The sequence below is a fragment of the Berghia stephanieae genome, chromosome 4, assembly GCF_034508935.2.
Source record: "Berghia stephanieae isolate SIO BIC M18660-M18661 chromosome 4, UCSD_Bste_1.3, whole genome shotgun sequence".
NCBI classification, from domain to species: domain Eukaryota; kingdom Metazoa; phylum Mollusca; class Gastropoda; order Nudibranchia; family Aeolidiidae; genus Berghia; species Berghia stephanieae.
Window position 1 is genome coordinate 71046063 of NC_088363.1, and position 13108 is coordinate 71059170.

The 13108-nt window shown below is 37.4% G+C and overlaps 1 protein-coding gene across 3 annotated transcripts in view; it reads left to right on the top strand.

Annotated features, from left to right (window-relative positions):
• The first annotated feature begins 3579 nt into the window (after nucleotides 1-3579).
• The window catches only part of LOC144971150 (uncharacterized), a 244633-nt gene continuing 235104 nt past the window's right edge, over nucleotides 3580-13108 (top strand). For 2 of the 3 annotated variants that reach the window (XM_078911610.1, XM_078911617.1), the window contains exon 1: nucleotides 3580-3908. The gene's annotated coding sequence lies outside the window, so the exon portion shown is untranslated. The remainder of the gene's footprint in view (nucleotides 3909-13108) is intronic. The other variant, XM_078911618.1, reaches the window with a different exon arrangement.

Consider the following 13108-nt stretch of genomic DNA (forward strand, 5'->3'; position numbering starts at 1 on the left):
ATGTGATTCTTGTAAATCATCTCTCTGTATCATTGTGAATTATTTGTATAAGAATTGTGAATTGTCGGGGATTCCGTAATTGTATCTGTGTGAAACTTTGGGTGGTCTTAAGTTGGCTATATGGATAGATTGTTGCTGCTGATGGGGCCTTTTGTCCTTCCTTCCACAGTGGAGAAAGAGGGCACTTTGTGTGTCTTCTTCGATCCCCACATGTGTTTTCCACTTGCTTGTCTTTTCTTGGAACGAGATTACTTGCTTTTGCCCAGAATCCTTTACAGGGAGAGTGTAAATGTTGCTGCTCGAAGCTCGAAGAAATAAATAATAAATAATTGAAATTGAATGTAAGCTTCAATTTAATTACAAAAACAGATCAAATGAACGTTTCGGGTTTCTCCTTTATCAACAAAACAGGATGGATGAAACACTACAGATGAATGAGATAATGTGGTAGTGGCGTTGAACAACACATCATAATCCCTACCACTAATACTACCACCACATCATTATCCCTACCACCATTACTACTACAACCACCACTACTACTACTACTACTACTACTACTTCTACTACTACTACTACTACTACTACTACTACTACTACTTCTACTACTACTACTACTACCACCACCACCACCACATCATCATCCTTACCACCACTACTACTACCACTACCACCATCACCACATCATATTCCTTACCACAACTACTACAACCATCACCACACCATCATCCTGGGTGGGGATCCTGACCTCCCATAGCGGGCAGGGAGGTACACACTGTGTCTTCTATCCCCTTATATCTGTTTTCCAACATGCTTTCTGTCTTTGTCTCGGAATGAGATTACTCGGTTTTGTCCTGGCACTGACCGGAATCCTAGCTGGGAGGGAAACAGTCAAATGCATAGTTATTGTTTTGGGAGATGATATTTTTTTCCTTGTAAATCATCTCTGTTATGTATTATTATTTTTATTTTGAATGTATAATGTAAGCATTTGAGTGTGTTCCTCTTTGTTGGATTTTGTGCTTGTGTCTGGATGAGACTTGAAGGTGATTTCAAACTAAGTACATTGGTGGTATGCTCTTGGAATCTACATCTGATCCCTATTTGTTATCAGTTCCCCTTTGTCTTACTTTTTCTTGGGTGCTTTAATTGTAATTCTAGAACTTTTGACTATCCAATATTCTTCCTTTTTACTGGCGCTGACATAACCTAAATGTGTTGCAAGCGCCGTAAAACCCTTAAAAACAAAAACAAAACAAAACACCATCATCCGTAAGACCACTACTACTACAACTACAACCACCACCACATTATCATACCTACAACTACTCCAAACACCACCGCATCATCATCCCTACTACCACTACTACTACAACCATCACCACCACATCATAATCCCTACCGCTACTACAACTACCACCACCACATCATCATGTTATTTTTTATTTGAAACTTATGATTAAACATTTGAGTGTGTTCCTCTTAGTGGGATCTTGTGCTAGTGTCTGGGTGAGACTTTTAGGTGATCTCAAACTAAGTACAATGGTAGTGTGCTCTTGAAATCTACATCTGTTCCCTATTTGAACCATTTCCCCTATGTTCTACTTTTTCCTCAAGTCCTTTTAATTGTATACATCTAGAATGATTTTACTATCCAATTTTCATCCTTTTTACTGGCGCTGATATGACCTACATGTGTTGCAAGCGCCGTAAAACCCTGAAAAACAAATAAACAACACACCATCATCCCTACAACTACAACAACCACCACATTATCATCCCTACCACAACTTCTACAATCACCACCACAACATCATCCATAAGACTACAACTACTACAACCACCACCACATCATCCCTACCACCACTACTACTACTACTGCAACCACCACCAAATGCTTCTACAACTACCAACACATTATCCCTATCACAACTACTACAACCACCACCACATCATCTCTACCACCGCTCCCACTACAATCCCTACCACCACCACCACATCACCATCCCTACCTTCACCACTACTACAACCTCCATATGTTGTAATTACACTTTCAACTTTTGAAATTCCTCCCAGTGGTGTCAGAAATTGCTGCATGACACTGATTTTAATCTCTCCCAATCCATCTGATTGAAAATGTGTCGTTTAGAAATTGGCGAACAAGATGTCTCCAAGACGGAGGAACACCGTCTTACTGACAAATTATTTATGGCAAAAATTCAACATAACATTCTAGCATATCTAAATAGACATTTACAATAATCCTTCAAAGAGTATAAACAAATTAGCCAATAACTCTTTTGTGTATCAGAAACATTCACATTGTGTCTCAGCAAGTTTAGAATACTCGTTTCTTTGGCGGTTTTTTTTTTCAATAATCGTTTTCATGACCTATTATTATGGTCTATGAAACGTTGTTGAGATACTTTTGCGATTTCGTTTCATGCAAGTACATTGCACAAAGAGAATTGTGTCGCACTGTAATGATTTCGAGATTGAAGGAGAGCAAAATGAGTTTTCGTGTTCATTTTGCTTACTCCGATGATGTAATATGGGTCGATGATTTATGACCACATTAATTAATGTGTGACTTCCTTATAGATAATGTGCGCTTGGCTAATAAACGTGTATAGATAGAACGAAGCTGACGTCACTCAAGTCTGTGTTATTGGTTTTTGTCATCCACGTTTATGAGTAATTCTCACTAAACTATTAACCAGACTATAAACGTTCAAGGTTACACACAGTTTTGTGTGTTGGTCCGTTATACTTCCGGATGGCAATCGCCTGGTGGTGACAGTTTGGTGCTTCTTTGTACTCGTATTACATCAAACAAGTATACCTATTTTATTTTTTTATTTATAGATAAAAGTTATGTGTTTGTTTCGCTGACATCACCAGTTATCTAATTTTTAGATTTTTTGATACCTTTTTTTTTACGACAGGGCACTGTCCTCAAACTGGTCAGCACATAATGACAGTGCCGAATTCGACCTGGCGTGAAATCCTTTCTCTTAAACATGTTATTTGCTGAGCGGAGTAGAAAAGAAAAGAAAAGACACACACACACACACACACACACACACACACACACACACAATAAACGCACAACTTACGTCCTCTCTCCCTTTTACGCTCATACACACACGCTTATAAACACACAGACACACACAGTCACACATTATGAAAAGATATTCTTAATATCTTATAACAAACTTCATATCTCCGCCTCATCCCCCCCCCCCCCCCCCCCCATCCCGTTCTCTCCCCTCTCAGTATCTCCCTACCCCCCCCCCCCCCCACCCCCTCTCTCTCTCTCTCTCTCTCTCTCTCTCTCTCTCTCTCTCTCTCCCTCACTCTCTTTCTCTCTCACATAACACACAAACACACACCACACATTCACACCCTATGGCTGTTGTTTTCGGGTGTCTCAAGCCTGATTCAATAACAACTGTCGCACCCCCTCGCCCCCCCCCCCCCCCCCCCCCCCCCCCCCAACTCTCCGCTCACCATAATAAATAAATATCTCATGTACGAGAACGCATGTGCTGTCACCATCATCTAGGTATTTTTGTTCCCACACACACTTACTACTTACCCGTGATACACGTCTAATCCCACCTGGGTTTATTTATACTGGGAGTAGGTATAGTACACTTGATGTTATAGGCGAATGCTAAAATATTATTCATGAATAATCACTACATTCATTAACTGATTTGGAATTTGTACACTGGTTCCATCGATCATACAGCTGCCGTCGGATGCTTTACCATGATGTAGGACACAATTGGAATTCATTGAGGACAGGATTAACTTGAAACCCGGCATTTTCAATATTCTTAATTTTGGTTTTGAGGTGGTTGCTATCCACCGTATTTTCAAAGTGGATAATATTATATGATATGGTGAGTAGTGTCCATGGTACGAATCAATGTTTGGACAGTTTTCAGTTCTGTTGTCTTCTTTATATTGATTCTATGCGTTTAGGTAAAATATTCACAACATCCGCCAGCCAAATTTAACATAACATTACATAAAACTATGTGTAACCTTTAACGTTTATAGTCTGATTGATATACTTGCCTGTTAACATCACTAACAGTCAGTCTAAAAAATAATATCAAAGAGTTGAGTGACGTCAAGTTCGTTCCTTCTATAATGGTGATTAGCGCTCATGGAAAATGTTAACTACCAGACAAGATTTTTATAAATAAATAATGTCTGGATAGTTTTCAGTTTTATTGCCTTATCTATGTTTGAGCCGTCGTCTCAGAAAGGTCGTAATGAAACTTTTGCTGAACATTGAATTAATGGTAAAAAAATCTGAAACTTGGGATACATAAATATCTTTTATTGGTATGACACGCTCCTTCGGAAGGTCCTGAGTTCGAGTCCCACTCAGAGCGCGCATAGTTGAAGCCTTGGAAAAGGCTCTTTACTCACATTTTCTCACCGAACTCAGGTGTAAAATGATTATCTGGGTGTTAAAAGCTTTGTCTCTGTCTGAAAAAAAAATCCCAATATCGCCTATTTTGGCGCCACATCTTGTCCTACAGGTTAAGTATTTCTGTTGGCTAGGGACCCCTTGTAAAGGGCTTTGACCATGTTTAATGTATATTGCACTGTATAAAAGCTCACGTTTTTTTTTCAGATTCATATAATGAATACCCCCCCCCCCCCATTTCTTATTTCTGATTATTTTAACTTTAAAATCATGTTGTTAAATCATCCATTCACTGCGACACAATATAAAACCGTTTTTAAACGGTAAATCATATATTGCTCCTATTATTTTACCCAGGACGACATGCACTTATTTACTCTTCTGATAAACAGTTATGGACTCATTATTGTACTGGAAATACTCTCAATCCAACACAAAATATTGTCCATTACAACAATATTAATTCAAGCCCATTATAAGTTTTCGGTTATCAGACTTAAATATTGTAGACATTGGCCATTCAATGAGATATATTTATTTTGGCGTGTATAAATTACTACGATGATCAGAACTGCCATTCGCACTGTGTGTTTGAAGTACTTTGCCTAAGGACAAAACGCTATAGCAAAAATGACCGTCATTGTCACACCCTCAGTGGCTTACCACACTCAATTTAGCTTTATTTGTTGGCTGCCTCTATTCTCATTTCCCCCGGCCGATTGGATTACCGAAAAAAACGTCGTCGGCTTTTTGCGATTTGGATTTGATTGATTTTTTTTTAATTGTGCAACTTGTGACAAGAAACTTAACAAATTACTGCATTACAACCTTTGGATTAAACATACAACAATTGTGGACTTGGGGGATGAGAATAGTCACTCCGTTATTTGTTACAAGACGATGGACAGCACCAATTGCCATCGGGATTTATTTATTTGTTTGTTGATTGTCTAACGTTGAATCTGGTGCTGACACTGCTCACTGCGACGAAGATGGACAATACGCTTCAACAGTCGTGACGTCACTTCCCTCGTAATGACGTATAGTAACTTAGTAACTGGTTCTAAACTATCGGAACAATTTCGGCCGCCCTTATGAAATACTTCGCCGACGAGCACAAAAGTGTATACAGAGGAGAAAAACATTATAAATCTGATCATGTTTTGACTTTTATACATTCTGATCACATGACAAGTGAAAAAGTTCTAGCCAGGAAGAAGAATAAAAAGTACCGATTTTCTTTGTTTAGAACCAAGCTGCTCGTTGCTGGGCGTACGTGACATCAGACTATTGAATCCTATTCAATGTTGTAAATTAAACACACTACAAGCAGTGGGATGTGTAGTGTTCGAGTGATCAGCTGTGCTTAAGGTGATATAGATGATCGATAAATCCCATTTTAATACAACAGCAGATAATTTACAACAGCTGCGATTTGATGGGCTTATGACTCAAATAAAATATTTAAAAAATCGAATAAGCGAATTATTGGTGTCCTTTTAATCAATTGTTGCCCTGCACGAAGAGATGGCATGTTGGGGGTGAATGGGGGGGGGGGGGGGGGGGTGTGGAGCTCATAATCGCATAGTAGTTACTAATAAGAAGCTGCTGAGAAAAAGAGAATATGTGACGGACCGACTCCAAATGGTATTATGTTTTATTGAACTAGGCGATAACACATTGAATTAATTTCTGACGTGAATATAACATTTTTTACACTTAAGTATAATTCATTTTATCGTGAAGAATTATTATAATTTCCTAAACTGAACTGCACCCCCCCCCCCCCTAAATGAACCAGAACAACAACAAAAAATACCACGAACAATTTGAAAAAAAAATCAAACCCTAAAGTAGAATAGAATCATATACATATAAAAATAATAATAAAGAAAACGAAAACAAAAAGAGCAAAAAAATGAAATCCAAACAAAAAACAATCAAACAAAAATAGAAAAACAAAACAAACGAAACCAAACAAAACAAAAAATAAACAAACAAACAAAACGTGAAGTTTTCTGGAAATTGAGCATTAATTATTTTGCGAAATTTGTACCAGGTACTTCCTAATACCAGATCATCCGGCGAGTGTCATATAAGGAGATGACAGGAAGGATAACAATATGAAAAAAAAGTTGATGGGTGAGCTTTTATATAGGGCAATATCCACTAAACGTGCTCAAAACAAAGGGTCCTTGGCCTCCAGCAACATTTAATTAGTAGGACTAAACATGACGCCTGTTAGGCGATATTACATTTTGTTTTCAGAGACAACGATGTTAACGGTCAGGTGCTCATTTTACAGAAATGATGTACGGTGACAGAATGTGAGTAAAGAGCCTTTTCCGATTCGAAGGTGAGTGTCATACCAATAAACCATAACCTCCAACACCTAACAAAAATACGTCTCAATACAGGGCGATGACCACCTATAGAAAGTGACTGGTCAGTACAGTGGCGGTTCTAGCCTATTTACAGTGGTGGGGCAAAGATGATCCGGTCATATATATATATATATATATATATATATATATATATATATATATATATATATATATATATATATATATATATATATATATACATAATTTTTTTTTTATTATAATTTTTTTTTCACCTTTAAAAAAAAAATTTCAACCACAAATAATCACATTCACAGTGAAATGACAATACCAGTAGATTTTAATTATTCCAAACGTAATCAAAAATGAATCACGAAAGCGAATACAACTCAAAAATAAAGCGACGAGACATAATGCGACAACACCTTGACAATAGAAGTCCATTTCGTTCACTCGAATAATGAAAGAGATGCTTTAATCCCTCAACGGCGAGATTAATATTTCTGTTACATAACTGGTTTTCAGTAGTATGTAGTAACCTTAAAGTTTTCATCGAGAAGCAACAACAGCGATATGACTCGAGTTTCATTCAGAGCTGAAATTGCATCATTTTTACTGCTGTCTTGGTGGTTAGAATGATTGTGCCGGTGGTGGTAGTGGTTGGAATAGTGGTAGCGGTGGTGGTGGTGGTGGTGGAGGAGGAGGAGGAAGACGAGGCGGTGAGGGAGGATGTAATTATGATAGTGGTTTTGTGGTGCTGTTGGTTAGAATGATAGTTGTGGAGACGATGACGGAAATTGTATGATGATGTTGATATTGTTTTTATTGCTATTGTTGTACTTGTTGTTAATATTGTTGTTGTTGTTGTTGTTAATGATGAAGATGATGATGATGATGATGATGATGATGATGATGATGATGATGATGATTATGATGATTATGATGACAACGACGATGTCGTCGACAATGATGATTACCATACGATATTACAAAGTTTATTTAATTCACACAATACAATTAAGACAAAAGAATGTTACCAATCTCTCCTCGTGCATTCGTTATACTATCACAATAACGACCGTGTTATCTTTACTCCTTCCCCAACCAACCCCTAGCTTCCCGCCTCTTCATCGCGAACCATCTTATGTATGTATTAGCTTCAGGACGGGCAAGTACGGAATCTGCCCACCCTTCCTTTAAACGTATTTATTTAACAAACAACAAAAAACAAAGAAGAAAATTTAAATAAATGAGTTTTGAGAAGTACTAAAGAAAACGAGAAAAAAAAAGAAATAATTTAAATGGATAAACAAATATATAAAAACAACACAAATTAATACTAAATTGATATAATATTAGTAAGTTAATAAATTTAATTCAATACTGGAACCTTCCCAATGTCATTACATCAATGGTACCAGCACAAGTAAGGCAATAAATAAGAAAAAGTTCGTTTGCCAAAATCTCTATTCAGTGTTCACTGGTTATTAAGGTGGGCTCATTTGAATTAGCCCGACCTAGTACTAGAGAGGCCAGACAGCAAAAATCGGAGTTAGTTCACCGTCAGGCGACGTGACGATGAGATGACGATGTGGGCGGAGTGGAGTGGAGTGGTTGTGTGTGTGTGTGTGTGTGTGTGTGTGTGTGTGTGTGTGTGTGTGGGGGGGGGGGGGGGGGGGGGGGTGATAAAAAAGAACAGGAGAGTATCCTGGTTTATGCATTACGGGGTGCATGGTGATTCGCAATCTATCAAAAATAAACACAAATTGATTTCAATACGAAGTATCAAGTTTAAGTAGTAACTTTTGAAATGATCTAATTTAAATTTGATTATTTCGGACCTGGTAATACAGCATATAACTTGAAAAAACAGGCTGGTATTTGCCCACCCTGCCCATTATTACCAGCCGTCCCTGGGTCAGTATCATTAGAATTGTGTGGCTGTGTGGTCTTGTGGTGTGAAACTCGCCTTCGAAAGGCCCATGGTTCGCATAGTTCAGTCATGGAAAATGCTCTTTACTTTTGCACATTCTTTCACCTTACTCGTGTGTCAATGCGTACCTAGCCGTTGACAGCTTTGTCTAATCCGAAAAAAAAATGTAATATCGCCTAACTGGCGTCATGTCTCGTCCTGAATGATCAATCAATCTTGCTGTTGGCTAGGGACTCTTTGTAAAGCGCTTTGAGCACATTTAGTGGATATTGCACTATATAAATGCCCAAGTTTAATATTTCTTTATTCAGCTCTACTAACGACAACTCACTTTTCACTTTCCTTTAAGTGTTTGTTGCTTTGTATTGTGACAGACTTTTTAGCAGTAGAAAGTGAATGGAAGCTTCAATTTAATAAAGGAATACAGGTCATGTTGACGTTTCGGGTTTCTCCTTTATCAACAAAACACGATGAATGAAATACTGCAGACGATTGAGAGATGTGAGAGTGGCGTTGTTAGGATGAAGCAAAACAATGTTTTCGTTTATTAAAATGAACATCCATTCAATTTCTTACTGTTATTTATTTCTTCGAGCTTCAAGCAGCGACAATGTCATTACCCCTTAATTTTTATGTGTATAGGGTCTGGTTATGTGCTAAAGAACGCTACGATCTGGGGTTGTAACATTGGATTTAGGGATGTACGCTTGGATGAAGAGTTAAAATGAATTGGTGTAGATGGGTAAGATGTAGTGGGGTCCTGAATGACTCATTTGATTGGAGAGGGGAAGCAGGATGCCACACATGTTTTGCAGGACTGTACTCGTACAAAGTACAATGAGCAAAGGGCGACCATTTGGCCTGAGAAGACTACACAAGAGTCGAAGCTCTATGGGTCTTAGCACGAGCTTGGGAAGACCACAGCATTCCTGCATCTTGTTGATGTTAGGCCATAAAGACATCATGAGGGGAAAGAATAATAATAATAATAATAAATAATAATAATAATAATAATAATAATAATAATAATAATAATAATAATAATAATAATAATAATAATAATAATAATAAGAAGAAGAAGAAGAAGAAGAAGAAGAAGAAGAAATCTCGTGCTTCAAATATCGATTGATTTAAATTACCTTAATCTTGGCAAAAACTCGCAAACCTGGGACCTGTTCCATAACAATGTTGGTTATCAGTATCAGACCTGCGAATAAGTAACACGTCGACCTTCGACATTTGGGGCAGCGTGGCTCAGCGTTCCGTACCCGAAAAGAATCGAGTCCGATCACCCGTGTGCTGTCCTGTGTGGCCTTGAACAAGTCACCTCGCCCTAGCTCAATTTGCGGCGCTACACTGCGGCTAACGCCTGGGTTATTCCAGTCTTCCCTTGGAATAGACTCTAGAGAAAAATTTCCTCTATGTGATGAATAAAGGGAATTTAAAATTTTTTTTTTTATGAAGCCCATGACTCTTTAGGGTGAAATGGCCTTGACCTGCTATTTGTGTCTAATCGTTCCAAAACGATAATGTACCAGGGCGAGGAGAATGATTTAAATTTAAATTGAATTTTACGTCCAGTATGCAAACTCTGAATTAAAATGAATGCTACTATTGAGGGGAGTGAGTTTGTTTCTGAAACTCAGAAAAGCTTAAATTGTCTAATTTTTGGCCGTTTTTGATTTCAACTCTCTCCTTACCCACCATTTTCAAGATTTTACCCGGATTGTCATACCAACCCAACACAAAATTTGATTTTTTTTTCTACACTCAAATTAATAAAAAATACCTATCACACATAGATCTAGACGTCTAATTGTGTGCAGCAAATCGAGCTTTACAAATCAACATTACGTTTTTATAAATAACACAAAGACTTTTATTCAAATTTTGATTTGTACAAAACAAATATGAATATGAAAAAAATGCTCATTGTTTCGTTACTGATGTGACCATTTTTCTGTTGGTGGGAAGGAGAGGATTAACCTTTCCTCACCAACCATTTTCAGCATTTCCCCCAAAATGTCAAACCCACCGAACACAAAAATATGTTTTTCTTACTCAAACAGGAAAGCAACAAATACTTTCTATGCATAATACTGATCAGAAAAATGAACTCTTCAACACAGTGTCACGTTTCTAGTTTTGTCCTTGTAAGAAGCATTCTCTCATCGCACTCAGGTGTTAAATGAGTAGGCTACTTTCCCGTTAACAGCCTGTCGAAAAAAAAAGTAATAACGCCTTTTAGGCATGATGACTCGTCCTACATATTAGGTTTTACTGTTGTCTTCGGGTTTCTTGTAAAGAATTTTGGGCACATTTTCTGGATATTACGACTTGACTCTCTCTAGTTCACCATAATTGAAAATCGATAAAAAAAAATTCGATTTTCCTTTCATATGAACTCGCTCTTTCGGCTCAAGTTTTTTTTGTTTAAAAAAAGTCTAGGCAGCCCTCTTGTTTTTTATTACTTGCGAGTTCTCTGTTTGAGCCTGCCATGTAGATTTTCTCAAGAATTGCTTATATATATTGCTTATAATATACCCATCTAAATTTTTTTCTCTATTTTGATTTCCAAATCGATTTCTTTTTTGTCCAATTTTCCCAAAGATCTTAATTTAAATGGCGAGACAAAATTAGAAATGAATTTCTTTGAGATCTGTGGAGTGCAGATGTCAATAAAAATTAATACATTTGTATATAGGAAAGACAAAGCAAAGTTGTCTTGTAGCCAAGTGGAGGTAGTCTCTTGGACAATACGTTTGATAAATTAAATCTAAATTTTATTCAAAACTGAGGGTTGAAGAAGAGATAGATATATCGTTAGATATAGAAAGATAAATAGATACACAAGAGAGATTGAGTCACTCACATACAGACGCACATGCACGCACACACAGATAGATTGAGATATAGATAGATAGATTGATTGATAGATAGACTGAGAGGTAGAGAGATATTGATTGATTGATAGATAGATAGATATTCGTAGATAGATAGAGATAGAAAGAAAAAAATAAAGAGAGAGAGAGAGAGAGAGAGAGAGAGAGAGAGAGAGAGAGAGAGAGAGAGAGAGAGAGAGAGAGAGTTTGTTAATTTGAAAAGACTACGACGTGCCTTCACGGTCCTTTGACCAATAGAATAAAGGTAATGATAGGGTATTACTCGTATATCTAATCATTTCCTGCCAGATTAAGAATGAATGAAGGAGACTGGAGCGGGTTCCCTATCGGTCAGGACGCCGACTTGATTTTTACACATCGTGTAGCAAGATATTAGTAGCTAGAGCAGACATTCTAATTCTTTAAGATTATGGCTGGATGGCTCAGTAGCCAGTGCGACTGCTCGCTAATATTTTTTTTCTCTCTCTGTCTCAGCCAGGCTCAGGGTGCCGTTTCAGTTGGGTCCCAAGTTTGGCTCTGACATCGCGATGCTTTCATTCCGTGTTTTTATCCGGTACTTCTCCATATCCTATATTTCTCATCAATTCTTCAAGATTGGAACCGCTTTTCCCGCCGCAGGAAACAAGTCATCTGTCCCGAAGCAAAAACAAGAGTATTGTTTTAATATCTTCTCTCTAATTCATCTTCTGTTAAACAGAGAGGTACACAGCTATGTCCAGAAAGTTTTTTTCCTTGTTAAACCCACATTAATGTATTATTATAATAATTAGATCACTTAATTATTATGTTCTAGATTCATTTCATTTTTCGAAGTTTCATAAAAAGTGTAACTAACTTTTCCTTCAACGACAGGGCACTACGTGGTCATTACCCAATCTTTAGGGGTCGGGAAAGGGGTGGGTGTAAAGGGGGGGGGGGGGGGGGGGGGGGGCGTGGGAAGCGATAGATCATAATCATACAGTTTGTATTTAATAGGATGCAAGTAGTCTCAATGGCTCCAACTGTTTTAACCGCAATTGCAATACTTGTCTCAAAACTTTTAAAATACAGCGTTTTCTATTATTAGGTGGCTAGATAAAGCGTTCTCAGCGAAAGTAAGATCAATGGAGTGTCATGCATCAATGTGTCTTCAAGTTATAATATAGTACAAGACAGTATAAACATTTCAGCGTAGTGAATTTAGGTTTCTGTAAAAATCTGAAAGGCCTGTATAAAATAGTGCCAGACAAAGCAGAAATAAAAGTACAAGCCAAAAAAAAAAAAAAAAGAATTAAAAAAAAAATATCCGCCTGACTTGTGATCGAACCTCAGACCTCGATCCCCAGTCGAGGCAGGCTATCGAAGTTTTGGGATGATTTCTTCTTGTATTTTTCTTTCAGCTTTGTCTTATAGAATTTGATATTTTCATATTTTTATCTACACCAGTGCTTGATCCCTAATTTTAAAAAATATTTTTGTAGTTTTTAACAACCCTTTTTCCACA